The sequence below is a fragment of the Acinonyx jubatus genome, chromosome E2 (assembly GCF_027475565.1).
Source record: "Acinonyx jubatus isolate Ajub_Pintada_27869175 chromosome E2, VMU_Ajub_asm_v1.0, whole genome shotgun sequence".
Classification (NCBI taxonomy): domain Eukaryota; kingdom Metazoa; phylum Chordata; class Mammalia; order Carnivora; family Felidae; genus Acinonyx; species Acinonyx jubatus.
Genome location: NC_069396.1, coordinates 26,212,579 through 26,235,471, shown reverse-complemented (window position 1 = coordinate 26,235,471; position 22,893 = coordinate 26,212,579). Strand labels below are relative to the sequence as shown.

At 44.7% G+C, this 22,893-nt stretch overlaps 1 protein-coding gene and 1 long non-coding RNA gene across 11 annotated transcripts in view; one reads left to right on the top strand and one right to left on the bottom strand.

The window, feature by feature from the left end:
* CNOT1 (CCR4-NOT transcription complex subunit 1) overlaps positions 1–5,917 on the bottom strand; it is a 101,495-nt gene extending 95,578 nt beyond the window's left edge. For 4 of the 7 annotated variants that reach the window (XM_015074541.3, XM_015074544.3, XM_015074547.3 and 1 more), the window contains exon 1: positions 5,774–5,916. The gene's annotated coding sequence lies outside the window, so the exon portion shown is untranslated. Of the gene's footprint in view, positions 1–5,773 lie in introns of all 7 variants that reach the window. The other 3 variants (XM_015074543.3, XM_015074542.3, XM_053210351.1) reach the window with 2 other exon arrangements.
* A 12-nt stretch (positions 5,918–5,929) lies between these two features.
* On the top strand, positions 5,930–22,893 carry LOC106977020 (uncharacterized). Of its 4 annotated transcripts, XR_008293581.1 has the most exons (5): positions 5,930–6,359; positions 8,656–8,750; positions 12,440–12,627; positions 15,577–16,061; positions 16,310–19,012. It is a non-coding gene; the product is annotated as an uncharacterized LOC106977020 (long non-coding RNA). The 4 variants fall into 4 exon arrangements; XR_001430593.3 differs by lacking the exons at positions 15,577–16,061; positions 16,310–19,012 and adding an exon at positions 22,581–22,893 and having other exon boundaries at positions 6,052–6,359; XR_008293580.1 differs by lacking the exons at positions 15,577–16,061; positions 16,310–19,012 and adding an exon at positions 22,575–22,893 and having other exon boundaries at positions 6,052–6,359.

Sequence of the window (22,893 nt, the reverse complement as noted above, 5' to 3'; positions counted from 1 at the left end):
ACACATATTTGTTAGAATTCAATTTACAGTGCTGAAGAACATTGTAAAACCTCAGTCCTTCCCCATCTTTCAGAGGTTAAAAGTTAATTTACACTGAGGTTAAATATTAATCACACAATTAACTCCAACAGAAAAGACCACCTGTTTGTCACACTACAGTTTTCTATTTTTACACTGAAGAGAAGAAAAACTCAAATCCTGTGTCTCATCCTCCAAAAACTTGCTGGGGAAAAAAAATCTGTATTTGCTTTAATCACAACTAAGAAAATCTCATCCAAATAGACATTGGTGGTATCTCACAATATATGTGTATCAAGTCATTACACTCTACATATAAAACCTATACACTCTACCTATACAACTTACATGATTGTGGGAATGCAAGCTGGTGCAGCCACTCTGGAAAACAGTATGGAGGTTCCTCAAAAAACTAAAAATAGAACTACCCTACGACCCAGCAACTGCACTACTAGGTATTTATCCAAGGGATATAGGTGTGCTGTTTCGAAGGGACACATGCACCCCCATGTTTATAGCAGCACTATCCACAATAGCCAAAGTATGGAAACAGCCCAAATGTCCATCGATGGATGAATGGATAAAGAAGATGTGGTATATACATACAATGGAGTATTACTCAGCAATAAAAAAGAATGAAATCTTGCCATTTGCAACTACGTGGATGGAACTGGAGAGTATTATGCTAAGTGAAATGAGTCAGAAAGACAAAAATCATATGACTTCACTCATATGAGGGCTTTAAGAGACAAAACAGGTGAACGTAAGGGAAGGGAAACAAAAGTAATATAAAAACAGGGAGGGGGACAAAACAAAAGAGACTCACAAATATGGAGAACAAACTGAGGGTTACTGGAGGGGTTGTGGGAGGGGGGGATGGGCTAAATGGGAAGAGGCACTAAGGAATCCACTCCTGAAATCATTGTTGCACTGTATGCTAACTAATTTGGACGTAAATTTTAAAAAATAAAATTAAAAAAAAAATAAAAGGGGCACCTGGGTGGCTTAACTGGTTAAGGTCTGACTTCAACTCAGGTCATGATCTCACAGTTCGTGGGTTCGAGCCCCGCGTCGGGCTCTGTGCTGATAGCTCTGAGCCTGGAGCCTGCTTCAGATTCTGTGTCTCCCTCTCTGCTCCTCCCACACTCACGCTCGCTCGCTCGCGCTCTCTCTCTCAAAAATAAACATTTAAAACAATTTTTTTATAAAAATAAAAATATTAAAAAAATAAATTTAAGAAAACACTATTGTGTGTCAATCAGGTCGATAAAATGGGGGGAAATCACATATTAGGAGTAAAGGAAAATTTTCCCTCAATAATTAATTACCTAAGAAACAGTTTAATTCTATAGAATTAGTATTTTTTTAAGTTTACTTATTGTGAGAGAGAGAGCACGCGCACGCACACACAAGCAGAGGGAAGGGAGAGAGTAAGGATGAGAATCCCAAGCTAGCTCTCTGCTGTCAGCACAGAGACCAATGTGGGGCTCAAACCTACCCATGAGATCATGACCTTAGCAGAAACCAAGAGTCAGATGCCTAACCAACTAAGCCACCCCAGGAGCTCCTGATTCTACAGAGTTATTATTAATAGACATAGTGTGATGTGCTAAACTCCAATCCACTCAATGAAAGTGAAACCCTGAACTACCAATCAACCTGCAGAGATTTTAACTGTAAGATGACAAACATTCTTTCAAAAAAACAAATGGCTGACCACATAGATGATGCTCACTTTTTTGATGAATAAGTTCACAGGCCTTTCTTTTCCTTGTACTGAATTCAAGCCGAGTGTGAAAATACAAAATGAACACTAGGGTAGAGTAGAAAAACCTGGTCTGACCTTAAACTAAGTCACCTTACTTTCCTCAGCTTCAATTTCCTAAAGGATGATACCTTAATTCTGTATGACCAGCTTTCCAAGTTTAACCATCTAAAAGATGTCAACAGGATTATAAGTATACGGTCCAAAAAAAAATCCTCTATAAATCTTCCCAAGTGTAACAAATGAAGCATTTTTCAATTACAATTCAGGGCAATTACATGTTTTTGTGAGGAAGCGGAGATTCCTTACCCACTATAAAATGAGGCAGAAAAACTTATTACAAAGCAAAACAGTGTATGCCATAGGTAAGTGAAACTGGCCAAAAGGTATAGAAGAAATCAATTTTGCTTAGGAAAATCAGGGAAAAGATTTATAGACAGTATACTTATGTCTGAACTGAAATGATGGATGTTTCGGTAGATACAAACAATGACATTCCAGATAAAAGAGGCAAAGATGCATTCAGGAACCACTGTATAACAGTCTTTTGACTATAGCATAAGACAGTAATAGGATGCCACAGGTAGGGAGGGATCAACAGTTACACAGCTCTAGGCCAAGGGATTTGAAGGACTTTGAGCAGAGGATGGCTATTTTCAAACCAATGATTTAGGAGGCAATTTGGGTGTAAGAATTAACAATATTCCTGGAATCATTTACACCCAGAATGTACTTACATACTACTTATGTAATAAAAATAAATATATAATAAACAAACCATAGGGCAAAAATAGTGGAGATTAGTTACAAAGCTAGTGCAAAAAAGACAAAAGGGGATGATGCCTGGCTGGCTCAGTTGCTAGAGCATGGGACTCGATCTCTGTCGGGGTCATGAGTTCAAGCCCTATGTTGGGGGTAGAGAAGAAAGAGAGACAGAGAGACAGAGAGAGAGAAAAGGTCTGAAACAAAGGGATAACTATTCTTATGATTAGTGTACATAAAAACTTTAAACATTACATTTCAAAATCATGAGCTATAACTCCAAGGTGACAAACTTTGAAACTAATTACCTGAAAGGGAAAATGCTGAGCTCTTGATGAGGATTAAGAACAGTAAGATGATGTCTTTCGAAACACAACTTCATTCCCTTTTATATTTTACGTAATTAGTTCAACAACACATTCATTACACACAAAAAAACCTCTTGAAAACTGTTTAACATCGCATTCAACATATTAGGAATTTCCTCCTGACAACTGTTAACAACATTAACCAAGACATTTTATCCTGGAGGTTTATGCAGAGCTTTCCAGCATTAAAGACAAAATGCATTTCTTAAACCTATACTCTACCCTTCCAAAGGCTGCATTTCCTTCAAATCTCAGCACAGGGTTTCAGATTAAGTCTACACTTCTAATTACTGACTTTTCAAACAGTGCTTTTCAGTGAACTGGTTTTATTTGCTTTGCTACATTCTTACAAATGTATGAGTGAAATGTACATTAAAATAGTGTGTATATAGAGAGTGCTAAAGGTTTTGAGCCCATTTTAGCTTTGAAACATGCTTCTCAAAAATTGTGAGCAAAGAGAAAAGGAACTGTAGGATTTTTCTATATATAAGGTCTTAAAATAAGACTCAGTGGGATACCATTTTGAAAGGTCCCAGCAGGAAGCTCAGTTTGGTCACAGGGCCATTTAAGAAGTGCTTCAGCTAATATCTTTAAATGACTTGAAAGTTAGTTTTGTACTTTAATAAAGTATACCAAGTTCATAAAATATAGCATTTCAAAATGGCAATTATTTTTGTTCATTTGAGAGGCAGAACCATCTTACCAAAAATTAGTGTCTTAAACAATGTGTGAGCATTCAATTAAAATTATTTTGGACAAATTACCTTCCACAGCATTGAGTACCAAAGATTTCTTACCTCATGGAATGAAATAAAAATTCAAGTTCATCAATTCAGGCTGGTTAAAAAGAAAGCTTTTCATAAGTAAGTCAGAATCTAACCAAAAACCTACTTGGAAAACCCAACATGCAAGGATGAATATGAGATTAGTCTTTATGCATGTCTTGAAGAGACAGTAAGCATCTCGTCTCCTGTCCTCACACAGTAGTTTGGTTTTTAAATGACACAACCCAAAGTTCAAGGGATGCCACAGCACTTAGCCTGACAAGAGTCCATGGTGACGAGACCGGGACTTAAACGCCCAATATAAAGTTAGAGACTAGAGAGAAAAAACTAAGCTAGAAACTAATCCAGTTGAGTTAGGAACCAAGAGCATGTCAGTTCAGTTCCACCGTGATGCCACAAAACCCTGCCTTAAGACTTCTAAGGTTACACTCTTAGGCAAAAAACGGAAATGCTTTCAGTGATGAATGGTCAAGTCTTTGTGCCTTGATTCCAATGAAGGACTTGGGACCCACACTTGTTGAAAAGGGACCAACGGTCTCAACTCTCAACCAGTTTTATCAACGTGCTTCCATTTCAGTAAAAGTACAACTAGATGCCTAAAACTTTATGTATCATCAGCTCATTTTCTACTTAGACAAGGTAACGATTTGCTGTGTCCTAAAACAAGATTATTTAAACTGTTACCGTATATTTTATTAATAGTTAAAACACTATGCTGTCAATCTTTGGAAAGGTAGGAATGTCAACCTGAGTCACAGATTACTAACAGATTACTGAAGATCTCTACAAAAACAGATTTGTTCTTAATCTGTTTGACCTGCTTTCTAATTTTTTACTTGTCCTCTCACTTTTTTTCATCTAAGTATCCCTGTTCCTACCAAACGGATCATCACGAGAGCATTGTTCAGAATCCCCGTCAAAGTACTCAATTATTGGCTGTTAAAATCACTCTCTGGGAGAATAGAATTACACAGAAATAAGGAGAGAAACTAAGGATCGTTACGCAGCTTACAGTAAGAAAACAGGCTTTTTATTGGAGTCCTAAGAAATGTGACGTTAGATTGGGTGGCTTGAGGGGAAAAGTTTACTTCTCAAAGTTTATTTTAAACGCAGCATTTCCAAATCCACTATCAGGCATCTCCTTTTTGTAAAGTACAAATCTTACTCCTGGCGGGGTAATTATCTGTGTGAGGCCAGGTGGGTGAATTCTGCAGCGGAACTGGTAACGATAACGAGTAAGTATTTCGTGTGCGGCCTTAAGCAACCTCTACAAAACCTGGAGGAAGGCAATCCCGCCCCAGCCGCGAGGCCTCCAAGCGGTCGGCTCACTAGGGGGGCACTTCCCACGGGAGAGCAGAAGCCGCCACTACAGCACAGACAGCGGCCCAAGTGAAGGAGGGCCGACTTCGGAGAAAGTCGGAGCGCCCCAGCGCGCGAGTGGAACAAAACCTGTGGCGAGAAGTAATAAGGAAGTGCTCGCTCCCGCCTGCCCCTCCCACCGGCGGACACCCGAAACACCAGGGGTTTGACAACGTGCCGGGGGCACCGGGAGTGGGACTGCCAGCTCCGGGTCGACCAGAAAGAAGCAGGAGCCTACCAACTACTCCAAACACGGACCCTCGCCTCTGGAACTAGGCCTCGGGGGCCGAAGCCCACTGCACCCGTCCGGAAGCCCCGAGAGAAAGGGGCAGTTGAGGAGCTCGCGGGGACTGAGGAGGGTGCAGCCCGCGCGAAGCGAGGCCCAGCCGTCCGAATTGCCGCCACCGCCGCCCTCAAGAGCCTCCAGGCCCGGGCCGGGGACCACCCCGGGTCTCACCCGGCGCTCTGCCCTGCGCTCCGGGAAGCCTTCAGTCCCGGCCTTTTCTCTTCGGAGCCCAAAGAGTACGCGAGTCGTGGGAAGAGTCCGCCCTCTCCCGCCTCGCCACTTCCCCGTCCCGACTGCCCCTCACTCCGCGGAGCTCCGGGAAACACTCCCAATGGCCCCTGGACCACCCCGTTCCTTCGCCCACCGGCACTCGCGGTCCGTAGCTGACACTGCCAGCCGGCCCCAGCCCCCTGACCCCGGCCCACCTCACCTCAGGCGGCTCCGGCAGCGCTGGACACAGGAAACTCCTGAGTCCCCGACTCCGGCTCTCCTCGACCCCCTCTTCGGTTAACTCCGCTTGTTTCTCTACAAAATGGCGCCGGAGGTCGCGCGCTCACGTCGCGGCCTTTCCCCTCCCCGTTCCCATTTCATCATTCGCTGCCCGCCCGAGGAGGGATGGACCCAGCACCAGCCAATGATCGTACCCAGCCCGTGGCTCCCGCCCAATCACCGTGAGGTGCCCGCGGATTTAAACCAATCACACACTATCACTTGCAGAAGTCAAGGAAGAAACCAGGCTCCTGCTAGCAACTACCAATCCGGACTCCTACTTCGCGGGTTTTGGCCAATTGCCGCTCACCCGTCCCTTGGGACTGGAGTCGGCGCTCTCGCGCCTGCGCTCGAGAGGAAGACCAATGGAGAGACGCAGATAACTTCGATTTGGGGCTTCATGGACTTCCCACCTGCCCTCGAGGTCTTCCACCAATAAGGGCCTGGGATTGCCTCCGAGAAACAATAAATAAGGGAGGGGGCCCACAAACCCTCACCTCCCTGCGCGGGAACTACTTTGAGTTACGGTAAAACACTTTCCCCCACTCTCCTTTCTCTTCTTTCCAAGTGTCAAGTCCGGTACGCTGCGGGGCGACGTTCCCCTCCCCTCGCGTTCCTTTGGCTGAGAACGCCAACTAGCAAGAAGCAAGCCAGACTGTAACGAGTGATGGCGCTTTGCTTTCTGGGATATGTAGTCGTCCCTCATCCGCGCGCCCCATTCCTGTCGCAAAAATTTCGCGTCTTTTTCCGTCACTGACTGCGTCCCAAGAGAGCAGTGTGTGCTGGAGAATGTAGTCCCCCATTTGGTCCTAATTTGCTTCGCTTTCATCAGAACTTTGTCTTCTATGTAGTTCTGCCTATTGAAAAAGAGATCTCTTACAGAGACATAGGAAGCAAAGTTCTCTTTTTAGCTTATTCCCTGTAATGGGTATCAGAAAGGATACCTATCAGAAAGGCTCTCCGGAGAAAAAGCATAGAAACCTATATTTTGCTGCGATTTGTCTATAGCAGACTATAAGATTTTATAGTCACCTATTCCCAGACAAAAGTAGGAGGACCGGGAAGGAAGTGTTGACTGGTTGGTTTTCGCTACCTTTGGAAAAAATACCTATCCTCATCACTCCCTCCTAGGCTAGACTCAGTAGCTTGTCTCCTAGCCATCTGTTTCATACTACCCTTTGTGTCTAAAAATACCCTTTTTAAAATCGTGATAAAAAACACTTCACATAAAATTTATCATCTTAACCATTTTTTTAATGTTCTGTACAGTAGTGTTAAATATATGCCCATTGTCATACAACTGATCTCTAGAACTTTTTCATTTTGTAAAACTGAAATTGTATACCAGTTGAACAACTCCCGATTTCCTCCCTCCAGTCCCTGACAACCACCATTGTACTTTCTAAGAGTTTGACTACTTTAGATATCTTATATAGGTGGAATCATGCAGTATTTGTCTTTTTGTGATTGGTTTCTTTCACTTAACATAATGTCCTAAAAATACTTTTTGACATCTGCCTTTCCTTGGTTGGAGGCCAACTCTTTTAGCAAACATTTACTCATTGTCTTATGTTTTCAAGCAACTGTATGAAATACAGGAACCCCACATGCAGCTAGGGCAAGGGCTGTTTCAGTCTCGTTTATTGCTGTATTCCCAACACCTAGCACAGTACCTAGCACATGGTAGACACACAAACAAATGAATGCTGAAAAATCAGGAAATAGACTTATAACATTATAATGTTAGTGGTAAAAGACCCCTCAAACATATCAAGGATGAGGAATAAATCTTTGTATACAGTGTTGCTGTATAAAATTGCTAAAACATCTGTGGATAGCATTTTAGCCAAGTTTATCAAAATTGAAAGCGCATAAGCCCACTGACCCAGTAATTCCATGTCTAGGAATTTATTCCACAGGTGAACATTGCAAATTTGTATAGATATGAATGTATAAAAATTCACTGACACATTGTTTATGGGGCCTCTCAAAATTGGAAACAATAGAGAACAGGTTAAATAAATGTATGCTACATTCATACAATGGAATACTATTTAGTTTTTGAAAAGAATGAGGCAAATCTATATGTACTTCAATGAAATGATTCCAAGATTTACTGGGTTTTTTTTTAATTTTTTTTTTAATGTTTATTTTTCAGAGAAAGAGCATGAGTGGGGCAGGGGCAGGGAAAGAGTGAGACACAGAATCCATAGCAGGCTCTAAGCTATCAGCACAGAGCCTAATGTGGGGGTCGAACTCATGATCCGAAGATCATCACCTGAGCCAAAGTCAGATGCTCAACCAGCTGAGCCACCCAGAAGCCCCTCAAGATTTATTGTTAAATTTAAAAAGGTGTACAATAGAAAAAACAATAGCATAATCATTACGTTACCATCTGTGTAGGAAAAAATTAACTGTCTATATTTACATATAACTGAATGCATAAAAGGCTTGGAGCTGCGTCTGGGTGGCTCAGTCGGTTGAGCATCTGACTCTTGATACCTGCTCAGGTCATGATCTCATGGTTCCTAACATCAAGCCCCACGTTGGGTTCCCTCCCTCCTCTTCCTCTCCCCCTCACCTGCTTGGGCTCTCTCTCTCTCTCTCTCTCAAAATAAATAAATAAACATGGGGGGGGGGGTTGGAAAGATATACGTCCCTACCAAACTGACACTAGTGGTTATCCCTTGGGAGGGAAGTAAAATGAAGAAGGGTAAAGGGAACTTTTGCTTTTTATTCTCTACATTACCACACTATTTGAACTGTTTACAAAGCAGATGTATTCATGTCTTTTTTGTATAATTTACATTTTTTCTTTTTTAGAAAAGAGACTGATAGCCATAAAGGTCAACTATCTAAGGTTAACTCTGTAATTCTACGACTAGTTCAGTCCTCAAACATAGATCTCCTAAAATAAGGTAAGTTGACAGAAAACTGAGTTGCCTTTCCCCACTTCAGCCTGTCTCTGCCAGAAAAATCACTTGCTACTTTATATTGAGACTGTTCCAGGACATTCTTAAAGCCCACTGCAGTCCCTACCCTGGAAATAACACATTAATACCACTCCTGAGGACCTGACCTGCCTTGACTTAGTCAAGTACCTGCAGGATTCACACAATAGCCTGGAGATCAAAGTCCTTCAACTGTGTGTTGTCAAGAATTCTGGGTGGCTTCCATCCCTACTAGAACTGGAGAGACCTTATAGAATGTTTACCAACTGTAAAAAGTAAAGGAGATTGACCTGGTGTACTTTTTCATTTTACTGAAAAACATAGTAGGAAATCATGCCCAAACTATTTTACTAGAGACCTTCACAAAAGATTCACTAAATCACTCAGCAATTATGTGTCCTAGGGTTCAAAACATATTTAGAAACAGAACACTTCAGCCAGCTGTTAATTACTCACCTGGCCTCTTTCCTCAGCCGTCTTCTTCTGATCCTTCACCCCCCAATTAATTGTGCATCCCAAGCTCTGGAAGAATTTTACAAACTCTTAATTGTTTACCAAAATAGCCTGGAGGAGGAAACCTAAGTGTCAGGAAACAAAAACCTTACGGAATTGGGTTGCAATCAGTTGAGGCAAATTTACCTAGAAGACAAAGGACTTTGAGACTTTTAGATCTGTGGGGCGCCTGGGTGGTTCAGTCAGTTAAGCGGCAGGTCATGATCTCAGTTTCTTGAGTTCTCATGAGTTCCAGCCCCACATCAGGCTCTGTGCTGACATCTCAGAGCTTGGAGCCTGCCTCGGATTCTGTGTCTCCCTCTCTCTCTGCCCCTCCCTTGCTCAGGCTGTGTCTCTCTCTGTCTCTCAAAAATAAAAAAAGATTAAAAAAAAAAAAGATCTGTGCGAACTATATATGTTTAGGTGCTTGGAAGAAGGGTGAACAACAACAACAACAAAAAAGCAAGCAGAAATACAAGACTTACTACTTCATGTTCCCCTTTTTCGGTGCCGTTTATCAGATGGTTCAGTAAATTCAATTTACAGTACTGTTGACTACCTTGGGATTCTCTGTCCTATCCAGAGCAGCTCCCTGACAGCCCAACCCTAAGTTCTGATCTCCTTCCAGCCCATCACCACTGCCTAGCAGCAAAGCTCCTGACTCCCTAAGCACCCATGCTTTGGTATCACTTTGGTGGCTCTACCCTGAGGGCAGTGTGTCCAGGGAAGCACACTGCAAAAAACTCACTGAGAAGTTCTGAAACTCAAGTCCTAAACCAGGTTGTACCCCTAACTTTCTGTGTAACCTTGGGAGGGTCATTCCCTTCCCTGGACCAGTTCTTTCCTTCTTCACTACTCTGAGGATATCGGGCAAGATTACATGGCTCCCCGGTTGTGCACTTTTGACTTCTAAGAAGCCAAGGACCTACTGTGGGGTGCTGGAATTCTTATGTGTGCATAGGTTTCTTTGATCAGCCAATATATTCTAAAAATACAACTTTACATACTTTATCCCATCCACACCTCAGGACCCTGTGAGGTACAGATTGAGTTATTTACCCCATGTTACAGATCATAAAACCAAGGCTTAGAGAAGCTGAGTCACTCGCTGGAGGTCACATACCTAGTCAATGGCAGAGCAAGTGTTGAAACCCAACCTGTCTGATTTCAGGGCTCATATTCTCGGGCACCATGCTCTTAGTCATTGTTTGGAAAAACCCCTGCCCAGGTAACCTCCCAGCTGTAATGTTCAATGGCCCATTAGCAACCAGATAGTTTCCAAACCAAAAAAAAAAAAAAAAAAAAAAAAAAAATATATATATATATATATATATATATAAAATCTGACAGGGTGTTATAAATTAGTGATACAGGTCCTGAAAATACTGCTGTGTGTTTGGTGTTTTCCAGTTGAGTTTGCATTTGAATTACTAGATCCTATCCTTAATGGGAAATTTGTTCTAGGACTGTGTAGGAGCTTCTGACTTAATTTAAGGTTGTTAATCCCCCCGTCTCTTTTCATGAGAGAACACAGAAGAAGCTCGGAAGGAACAGGAAAGGCCACACAGCATGGCCTCTGGTTCATGGATACTTTAGAATTATCTAAATGGATGCTTGCACACAAATTAGGGCAGGTCTAAGAAATATGCCTGGGGTCCAGGCAGATGAGTGAACCTTAGGACTACTGATAGAACTCTGAGCTGGACAAAGTCTGTGACTCTGCTCTAATTTTCTGTGTCCTCTCTGATTACAGACCTAATGATTGAAGTGGTTGTCTGTACGCTGGACTTTTAGCTCAAACTCTTTTTCCTTCACCCATCTGGGTGCCTGCCTTGGCAGATAGTTCATTTTGTATTACAGACTTCTCAGGGCACTATCTGAGCCCCAATGTAGACTTAACATTCTTTTTTCATATTTATAATTGCTTTAAAGAAAATTTTTTTTAAATCCAAGTTAGTTAAGATACAGTGTCATAATGGTTTCAGGTAGACTTAACATTTTTTTTTTACCTAACATTTATCTCTACTATCATTTCAGGGACCTTAGAGATGTAAACTTGAACCGTGTCCTGAACAGGAGAAGGGGTGGGCAATAAATTGGGGATTGTCCTCCAAACTCCTCTTCAGCACTGCATACTTCCCGCTCTAGGGCATAAGTACATCAGAAATTTAACCTCTTCCAAATACAGCCAGGTGCTCCTAGATGGCCATCTTCTTGATGTAACCTTGTATGGTGGCAGAGGCAAGGGAACTCTCTGGGATTCCTTTTGTAAGGGCACAAATCTCATTCGTAAGTGCTCCACCCTCATGACTTGATCATTTCCTAAAGGCCCCACCTCCCAATATCATCACTTTGGGATGGCGATATGTTTACCTGCATTTTAGGCTGTTTAATTTTTAGCTATCTGCCTCAGCATGGTGATGGGCTCATAGTAGGTGCTCTATAAATATGGAATAAGTGAATGAATGGCTCTTTTTTTTTTACTTTTTTTTCCTGAAGTTTATTTATGTTTGAGAGAGAGAGAGAGCAAGGAGTAGAGAGAGAGGGAGACACAGAATCCAAAGCAGGCTCCAGGCTCTGAGCTGCCAGCACAGAGCCCAATGTGGGGCTTGAACTCTGAAGGGTAAGATCATGACCTGAGCCGAAGTAGGATACTTAACTCATTGAGTCACCCAGGTGCCTTTAAAAAACTCTTGAAGAGAGTCAACTCCAGAGAATCACTTCTTTTTAATAGGCTGTTGATCATATACAACACCTAATCCTGCTATCTCGATATAGACAATAGACAAATAGATACATCTGTTCAAAAGGGGAGGGGGGTAGGTAGAGGTGTAGAAAAATGGCTTTCAAAGTTACCTTTAAGTGAGAAAGCCTCTCAAAATGCAACTTGTGTTAAGGTTTATTTTTTCTAAATCGCTGGCAAGAATTTGATCCCTCCCATCAGCTCTAGGAGTCAGGATATGAGCCAGAGAAAGTTTCCTGTCACTTTGCAGATGCGAAAATAGAGACTCAGAAGAGCTTAGTGTCTCTATTAAGGTCAAGTAGCAAATTAGAGGCAGAACCTTCACTGGAACCCGGCAGCTTCTGGAGAATTCCAGGAGCAGCCTACTTGTCCATCCTCCTCACGTAGACCTTTTTTGTCTTCCCCCTTTTCCTCTTCCCAGATTTCACTACTTTGGCGATAGCAGCATAGAGCTTTGGAGAAGGGCAGTGAGAGTGCTTGGAAGGGGAGGCACCTCAAGAGAAGCAGATTGGGTGTATGGGAAGACCCAGCCTTTGGGGAACCTAACCCACATATGAGGAAGATCACAATTCTTCAGGAAGCTTTTGAACATCTCCAGAGCCTGAACAGGTTGGTATTGGAGCACTAGGACACCTGAGCCCTTTGAAAAGAAAGGTCAAATCATTAGTACCAGTTATCTGGCTAGTACGTTTCTGTAGAGCAATGGTTCTCACAATGGAGTTCCCTCAGCAGCAGCAGCAACTCCATCTGGGAACTTGTTAGAAATACACATTCTTTTTTTTTTTTTTTTTTAATGTTTATAGTTTTGAGAGACAGAGAGTGAGCAGAGGAGGGGCAGACAGAGAGGGAGACAAAGAATCCAAAGCAGGGTCCAGGTTCTGAGCTGTCAGCACAGAACCTGACATGGGGCTCGAACTGTGAGATCATGACCTGAGCCAAAGTTGGATGCTCAACAAACTGAGCCACCCAGGCACCCCCCCCCTTTTTTTTTTTTAAGATTTATTATTATTCTTATATTAGAAAGAGAGAGAGAGAGTGTGTGTGTATGAGCAGGGGGCGGGGGAGAGGGAGAGAGAAAGAGAAAGAGAATCTTAAGCAGGCTCTACACTCAGTGCAGAGCCCAATGAAGGGCTCAATCCCATGACCCTGGGATCATGACCTGAGCTGAAATCAAGACGCTCTCGACGCTCAGTTGACCGAGGCACTCAGGTGCCCCCCAAAACACACTCCTTTACACTCTAGCCCAGATCTACAGAATCCCACACCCTGGGGCTAGAGCCCACCAGGCTACCCTCCTAGTGATTCTGATATGTTTTAAACTTTGAAAAGCACTGCTCCAGAGTTGAAGTTTTATATTAACTTTTTTTTTTTTTTAGCAGAAAAAGTACTAACTTTTTTTTTTTTCTTATGCTATAGAGGCCTGGATAGAGAAACAGGGGAGATCACTGGAGATGTTTGGGGGCTTCTTGGGGAAGGTGGTATTTGAATGGGGACTTTATGACCCTAACCTCAGTCTTCCTAATTATATTCTCCAAGCTATGGGGCTTCTAACTGCATCCACTTTTCTCAGGTCCCCAAACCACAGCTGTCTTTAAGTCCAGAACAAGTCCCGGGGTCTCAAGCCAGGAACTTGGTTCTTTCTGGCTGGGTCCCATTTGGCACCCTTCACTGTTGAAGGGTGAAGAGCTTCCCTCCCTACCCCCAGGAGGACCTAGCCCAGATTGAGTCCTGAGTCACCTCCCCTGTGCAGGTTTTGGTGAGACACTGGTTAGGAGTTGGGTGGCCCCACCTTGATTCTGAGGAATGAGATCTCATATTCTTTACAGAAGCCAGCAGCCTATTTGTTCCAATATCAGGTAGTGGCTCACTATCTAGGAGACCAAAGAAGTGGGTCACTCAGCAACTGTGTTTTCTTTAGCCTCTGCAAAGAGGCTCCTCCTTAAAGTAACCCTCAGACCAACCGACCCCTATTTGGGTTTCCTCTCACAGCTACCAGCTCTGAGGGTATTTCTGGCTAGAGCATCACGTACTTATGAGCCAGTAACTCTCCCAGCTCTACAGCCACTGCCCCTCCATCACAAGGGCAGAACTTTCATTTCTTCCACAAATAACCATTGGTTAGACATCCACCATGCCCTAGATTGTAGCTCAGAAGAGTACAGGCCCTTCAGGTGCTGGCTGATGTTGCTCGCAGGCTAACAGAGAAGCCAACTGTCAAACAAAGAATTACAAGTATAATAAATGTTAATAAATGGGGAAGCACAGGAAGCTTTGGGGAGTCCATAACCCAGTGTAGGCATTCAAGCATTCTCTAAGGATGTGGAAGGAGTAGGAGTTCTCTGGATAGAGTGGCAGAGAGAGTTTGCATCCCAACAAAGACCCAAGCCTTACAGAGATGACACTGGCGTCTGTGGACATCTTTGAGGAACTGAAAGGCCCGGAGAGCTGGAGTTGAGAGAAGTAGCTGGAGACCTGCTAGAGCAGCCTTGCTCAGCCCTTTATCCTTAAGGGCTCTGGAAACCTTTGAAGGGTGGGGTAGAACAGGTGACATACTAATATGTGCATTGTTTTAAGGTCACATTGACTGTACCAAGGAGAAAGGGCGGGTGCCCAGCCAGAGAAGTTACTAGGAGGCTAACCAGGAAGCTACCCCAAAGGAGGGGGGGGGGGGGGGACGTTGGGTAGAGCATCAGAGGGAAGTGAGGCCACCAGAGGGAAGGCAGATAAAAGTGTGGGGCTTTGGCAACCTACCTATGAAAGGTGAGGGAGGAAAAAGTTAAGTCTGCCCCAGGTGACTCACCCCCACAAAGCAGGAACAATGGAGGAGTGATGGTGGGTTCAAGGTGCCTGTGAATCACCCAAGAGGACAGATTGAGAGACCCCTGGGCTAAGGCTGCAGGACAAGGAGTTGGGAGACAGACTGCTGTTGGGGATTGAAGTCTCTGGCAGAAGGGCTGCTGTGGGGGAGACTTCGGAGAGCAGAGGCCTCAAGGCCCTGAGAAGAGGTACCTCCATTCACAGTTAAGGAGGGAAGAGCCTCGGGACAGCCTAGCCCAAGAGGATGAGGACGAGTAGAGGCTAAGCGAGGTCACAGAATCACAGAAGCCAGAGCACTGAGAGACTCTGTGTTTTTGTGCAGTCCAGCAAGGAAGGGATTGACAAGGCATCAGGCTGTGTGACCGGGCTGATGGTGACCTTGGAGAGAGCCATTTCTGTGGAATGAGGGGGGGAGAAGCCAGATCTGAGTGGGAGACGTAGCTGGAAGGGAGAGGAGAGGTTTTTGTTCGGTTTTGTTTTTTTAAGATGGAGAGATTGGTGCATATTTAAATGCTAATGAACTTCTTTTGGAAAGAAGTTATCTCTCCTCGGTTTTAGATAGCTTTTTAGATAGCTCGAGGGACAAGGTCTCCTTCTTTGTTTCCAAAAGGAAGGAAGAAATTTTTGGCCTTTGATCTCTCCAGCCCTGCCTACCTGACGGTTCTTCTCCCAGGCAGATGTATGGGGGGGGGGGGGGGCAGCCCCCATTTTGGAGGGGTACTGGAAGCCCCTCTTTCCCAGGCTGCTGATTTCCGGAAGAACAAAGGACCTCAGCGCTCCACTCTGACCCAGGCTTCCTCACCTGCTACTTCAGGGCCTCCACAAACCTCTCCCCACCCAGGAAATCGCAGGCCAGGTTAGTGTCCCCCGTGTAGACAAAAGGGCACAAAGGTCATTTTGCCGCAACTTCCAGCAGAATGGGCCCCGTCACATGCTGCCTCTGGTACTGAGACCTAACCTGGGAGCTGAGGGGAGAAGAGCTAGGAACTGGGACTCCCTTGGGGCCCTTTTCAATTAGCCAAAAACTGCTCCTAGATATGGGCCTACCTGCTCCCCCAGGATGACAGTTCTATCCCACATCCTCTTCCTGGACCCTAGGGCCCTCACCTCCATGTCCTCTGCTTCCAATCGAACAGCTGCCTCTCCCTCAACCATTGCTTCTTTCAACAAATATTTGAGTACTTACAGTGTTCCTGACACTGTACAGGTGCTGGGATTGTAACAGTGTGCAAACATCCTGCCCTACATTTATTTTTTTTTTTTTTAATTTTTTTTTCAACGTTTTTTATTTATTTTTGGGACAGAGAGAGACAGAGCATGAACGGGGAGGGGCAGAGAGAGAGGGAGACACAGAATCGGAAACAGGGTCCAGGCTCCGAGCCATCAGCCCAGAGCCTGACGCGGGGCTCGAACTCATGGACCGCGAGATCGTGACCTGGCTGAAGTCGGACGCTTAACTGACTGCGCCACCCAGGCGCCCCTTTCCTGCCCTACATTTAATCCCCATGGTCTCTGGCCTGTCTCTCCCTGACTGTGGGGTCACAGCCTCGCTGTAGTGACTTTACCGGTGGCTGCTGGATCTCCTCGGGTTCACCTGCACAGTCCCCAGGCACGGAGTGAGTCCCTGCCTCAGGTAATTCTGGTTTGGCTGCAAGTACAGGATGGGGCATGGATGCACTCAGGCACCCCACGGATGGGACCATTCGGAGGCTGGAGGCAGCGAGTGTTAAGTGTAGGAAGGGGTTATGTGGTAGAGAGCCTCAGATATTCCCTCCCTCCATTCCATTATTCCACGCCCAGTCCCCCCAGACTCAGTGAATCCCATAGAGATGTTCTTTTTGTTTGGAATCCCACAAACTTTTTCTATGCTTTATACCCCTGATCCATTTCTTTCTTTTTTTTTTTTTTTAACTTTTTAAAAAAGTTTTATTTATTTATCTTGAGAGGGGGAGAGAGAGAAAGAGCATGAGCAGGGGAGGGGCAGAGAGAGAGTCCCAAGCAGTTCTGCACTGCCAGCACAGAACCCAACGTGGGGCTTGAACCCACAAACCGTGAGATCATGACCTGAGCCAAAGTCAGCCGCTTAACTGACTGAGCCACCCAGGTGCCCCTCAAAAATAAATAAACATGAAAAAAAAATTAAAAACAAAACAGGGAGGGACAGGGGGATAAACAATAATACATACATACATACATACATATATAAACAATAAATCAAGCAAGCACACTAGGCAATCAAAGTGCTGTGACAAGTAATGAAGCAGAACAAGTTGCTGGAGTGACAAAGAGGTGGGCACTTATTTTTGTTTGAGGAGATCTCTGACTAGGATCTGAGCAGAGACCTGAGGAGCTGAGGGAGGAAGCCATGCAGGCATCTAGTGGCAAAGGGTTCCAGGCCAGGGACCAGGAAGCACATAGACCCTGAGGCTGACATCTGCTGAGTCTGTAGGTGAAAATGAAGCAGAGCTGAGGTGGTGGACAGGGAGGAGGAGGGTGGTAGAACAGGAGGTCACAGAGAATAGGACTGTGGGGCCTGTCATTCAAGGTGAGGACCTCGGCTTTCCTCTAGTAAGAAGAGAAGCCATAGAGGATTTTGAGCTGAGGATGACGAGTTTTAAAAGACTGTTGCAGGGGTCCTTGGGTGGCTCAGTTGGTTAAGCGTTCAACTTCAGCTCAGGTCTTGATATCGCGGTTCGTGAGTTTGAGCCCCATGTCTCTCTGCCTCTCCCCTGCTCTTGCCCCCCCCCAAAAATAAATAAATAACCTTAAAAAAAAAGAGTAAAAGATGATTGCAAGGACAGGAGACTACAGGAAAACAAGGGTGGCAGCAGAAATTTGCAACCAAAAAGCCCAAGTTGGGTGGCCCTTCGCTCAAAAAGCCAATACTCAAGAGAAGAATTTTGATTGGCAACGAATAGGAGCTTTATTCAGGAGGCCAGGCACCTGGGGAGAAAGTGGACTCTTGTCCAAAAATCAACTCTGAGGTTTCTGCCTGGCCCAAAGATTTTTAAAGGAACTTCAGGGCAGTTAATCAGTAAAAGGGGAGCACAGTGGTCGGTGACACTGCTTGACCACGTGCACACTCAGTGGTGCCAGCTACGGATGTTATCTCTGTATTCAGAGGTTGTGTCCTGGTATTGTGCAAGAGGGTTTGTTCCAAGTCTTTCGAGGAAACAACGCGTGATGTATAGATATACAAAGAAAGGTTATAGATATAACCTTATACTTAGATATACAAAGAAAGTTAACCAATCACATGGGCTAAAGGTGCTTGCTAAAACTTAAAGACTACTAAGTTGACTGGAGAGGCTGAGGCAGTGACTTCAGAATCACCAAATTAGAAGGATATTATAATAGTCCAGGCAACAGATGATGGTGGACTGGACTAGTTGCAGAGGTGGAGAAAAGCGATGCCTATAATAACGATCTCCAGACCGCAAGGCATGGCTCTCACTGTCTCGCACCCCACCTGACCAACCACTTACTGGGGTGGCCATGTGGAACTGGCACCTTCAGAAGAGGTTGCTTGTGTGTGTTGCCAGCATAATGCCCCTTGTAGCCTTGTGCCATCCTCCGTGCCCCCCCTCCCCGCCCCCGGCAGGGTGACTAGAGGTTGAGGGTGTTGAAACCAATGCCCTGAATCATGCCATAAACCTCCAGGACCAGCAGAGAGGAATCAGTCCAAGATCTTTCCAGGATTAAGGGTTTAATCACAATATACTGTACTTCTGGCACAGGGTCTAATTACATTGACACCCAACATGATGAAAACTTCCAGTAGGGCATGTGAGACCTGAGCTTGTGCCCTCTGGCCTCTTGGAGCTGCCCCTGGGGAACACCTGCATGAAGCTGCAGGTACCACTACAACCTTTCCCCAGATAGATGGTTACCAAGTACCAGTCAGCTCGGACAAGCCAGTGGGCTCTATTCTGATCTAGGGGACAGAGTTCACTATTTATGTATGTATGTATGATTTAAACATTTTTTAACATTTATTTATTTTTGAGAGACAGAATGCGAGCCAGGGAGGGGCAGAGAGAGAGGGAGACACAGCACAGAGCCCGACACAGGGCTCAAACCTACATACTCTGAGACCATGACCTCAGCCAAAGTCAGACCCTTAACTGACTCAGCCACCCAGGTGCCCTATTTTTTTTTTAAGTTTATTTTTATTTATTTTCAGAGAGAGAGAGAGAGAGAGCAAGCAGGAAGGCCAGAGAGAGGGAGACAGAATCCCAAGCAGGCTCCGCGCCATCAGCACAGAGTCCATGCGAGGCTGGAACCCAGGAATGTGAGATCATGACCGGAAGCGAAGTTAAGAGTTGGACGTTTACTGACTAAGCCACCCAGGTGCCCCCACAATTTATTTTTTAAAATTTGGCTCATTCAGACAGAGGCAAGGGCTCTCTGGTCCTCTTCTCCCACCTATTGTCACTCCTTATAACTTGCCACCTATTTCCACCTGGGCATGCGCAGCAGGAACTTTGCAAGGCTGAATGGCTGCCAAACTTCTTGGCAGAAATCTGAGCTAGAGTACCCGGTAAATGCTCCTGAAGTGTTAATTCTTGTTTGAAAACCAAAATTTGGTGACCTGCAACAGTTCCCTGTATACAATAATCCTTTGTCAATGATCAAATGAAATTGTGAGTAAATAAAAGATAAAAATAAAAAAATAAAATAAATGAAGATGCGAGGTACTTCGGATTTTTGGGTTCCTGCAATGGTAAATCAGAACCCAAGGGCCCAGCACCAGCACAGGAAGCAGAGGCAGAAACACTGTGGTGAGGCAGCCATCTCCTCTGAGTTGTTACCATTCCTGGTGAGGTCTGCTACTTATTTTGGTTAAAAAAATCATACAGCACTGGGGAACCAGCTGGCTCAGTCAACAGAGCATGTGACTCTTGATCTCAGGGTTCTGAGTTCAAGCCCCACGTTGGGTGTAAAGCCTACTTAAAAAAAGAAAAATCAGAGTGCTGTGGTTTGCATAAATCACTTTCTTTCTTTTTTTTTTTTCTTAATGTTTTCTTTGTGTGTGTGTGTGTGTGTGTGTGTGTGTGTGTGTTTTATTTGAGAGAGGGAGAGGGAGAGAGAGAGTCCGATGCTCGGCAGACTGAGCCACCCAGGTACCCCCATGAATCACTTTCCTAATGAAATCAGAGTCAATTCAGAGTTACCTCTAGACTCTTACTTATTTGTATTTAGATATGCACACCCTGTTAGGTGGGAGAGACAGGTGTGGGGTGGTGGTATATACTGCAGGGGAAATTGAGGACAGTCCTATCTCACCCAACGGAGTGAATGTTATCTCTGATGTGGATCAGGGCCTGCCTGTTGAGTGTTTTGTCATGGTCTTTGTAAGTTTCTTCCTGATTAACCCAGGATAGGGGGCAGGGTCCTCCTGACAGGCGCTGTACAGCCTGAACAACCCTGCCCTTAGACACAAAAAACTGAATTCTAGTTCACACTCTGCTTCCTACTGCCTGGACAGCCTTAGGGTAGTTTGTTTTCATGTCTACAAGATGGACATAATAATGCGAATTCTAAACAATAATAAAATTAAATCCGGAGTACATCAAACTTTTGTATTGTTTCAATTCTTTTTTTTTAATATTTTTAAAATATTCATTTTTGAGAGACAAAGAGAGAGCATGAGTGGGGGAGGAGCAGAGAGAGATGGAGACACACAATCTGAAACAGACTCCAGGCTCTGAGCTGTCAGCACAGAGCCCGACACGGGGCTTGAACTCATGGGCTGCAAGATCATGACCTGAGCTGAAGTCTGACGCTTAACCAACTGAGCCACCCAGGCCCCCCTTGTTTGAATTCTTAATAAGGACAATATATTGCATTTGCAATTTAAAAAGCAAAAGGAGGGATGTCTGGGTGGCTCAGTTAGATAAGCATCTGGCTCAATATCAGCTCAGGTTGTGGTTGAGCTCTGCACTGACAGCATGGATCCTGCTTGGGATTCTCTCTCTGCCCCTCCCCTGCTTGTGCTCTTTCTCTCTCAAAAAATAAAAAGCAAAAAGAAAGCGGCACCTGGCTGGCTTAGTCTGAGGAACATGTGACTCTTGATCCTGGGGTTGTGAGTTTGAGCCCCATGATGGGTGTGGAGCCTACTTTAAAAAAATAAACTAAACAATTTTTAAATAAATAAATATATATATATTGTGGAATGATTACCACAAGTTTAGTTAACAACTAATTACCTCACATAGTTAACAAATATTTTTTTTCTTATGGTGAGAACTTTTAAGATTTACTCCACTGGAAGCTTTCAAATATACAAGACAGTATTAACTGTAGTCACCATGCTGTATATTATATCCCCAAAACTTACTCATCTTATAATTGAAAATTTTTACTTTTTGTCCACCTTCATCCATTTTTGCCATCCCCCCAAAATAAGATTTTTTATTATTTATTTTTAAATGTTTATTTATTTTGAGAGGGAGAGGGCGAGGAGAGAGAGAGAGAGAGAGAGAGAACAGGAAGGAGAGGGGCAGAGAAAAAGGGTGAGAGAGAATCCCAAGCAGGCTGGGTGCTGTCAGCACAGAGCCCAATGTGGGGCTCAAGCTCATGAACTGTGAGATCATGACTTGACCCAAAGTCTCAGGATCAACCGACTGAGTCACCCAGGTGCCCCCCAAATAAGATTTTTTAAAACAAAATGTGACCTCACCTATCTGCTTGCCTCACAGAATTGCTGTAAATAGAATTGGGAGTGTGTGTGTGTGTGTGTGTGAGAGAGAGAGAGAGAGAGAGAGAGAGAGAGAGAGAGAGAGAAAGGACACTGTGCATTGGGGTTATGAGCTCCTCTTTTTCCTTTGCTCTCTGCCAGCTGAAGAGGAGAGAGTTGCCCTCTCTACAGCCCTCACTGAGGAGAGGGGTGACTCACCTCATTGAAGCCATTGTCCTCTGTGTTGTAGAAGATTTTGCAGGTGTCCTCTCAGAGTCTGGTGTTGAGGGGAGTCTAGAGGCTGTGAGCAGAGAGCCGGAGAGTCAGGCTGTGAGGGCAGGGCCCCGGGGGCTCACCTCCATCCACGTGGCAGTCACTCCATTTCCTGCTGTATTAATTATCCCTGATCAGTCTAAACTGGCCTGCCTGGTGGCATTGCTTACCTCTGGCCTACAGATAGCAGAAAGCAACCTGCCTCAGAGGTACATGTGCCAAGGACGGGAAGGAGATAGGACTTACTGCTGCCAGTGAGGCAGTGGTAGTAACCAAACTAGCAGAGTGTCGTTGTTCAGCTGGTAGTTGCTCCTTCTGTTTCCCGCTCCAAAGCCCTGAACCCAGAAAAGACAACTAAATGCTAAGACGCTCCCTCCTGATGGTAACAGTGATGATGTCTAATCTCAGTGGAGTGCTCACTGTGTGCCAGGGCCTGCTCTGAGCCCTTTACATTCATTGTCTCCTTATTCACCATAACTCTGTAAAGCAGGGACTATTGTGAGAACTCCCAGTTTACAGATGGGGAAACCGAGCCACACAGCCAGTCAATGGCAGAGCCAAGATTCAAACCCAGACTGGTGCCATTTCTGGGCCTGCACCGTTAGCCACTTGGCTATGCGACCTCCTAAAGGATTAACAGTGAACAATATTCAGAATCTCAGAGCAGCTGACATCTTTCATATGAGCCTCATTTCCAGATGGGGAAACGTGTGTGAAACTGAATAAAGAAACCTTATTTAAAATGGAGTCATAAGGCCAGAAAGGGGAGCTCTCACAACCTCCTCAGTTGCAGACCCCAACGCGAAGAGGCGGACCTTGCATTCTCAACTGGAGGAAACCTATACTTTACCACCCCAGCCGGAAGAAGAAAGATTTCCTCCTCCTCCAGCAACAGCCCAGCCAATGAGACACTGTCACAACTCAGCCAATGAGAAGTCACAACACTTCAAACTCCCAGTTTACTCCAATGGACTTTCAGTTTACAACAGCCCGTCCCAACTCTCCACCTTCCTCTGTAAAACCTTGTTCTCTAGACTTGGCTCTGGTTTTGCCAGGCTTGTTTGTTCAGAACTGCGATTCTCTATCGTTCCTGAATAAACCTATTT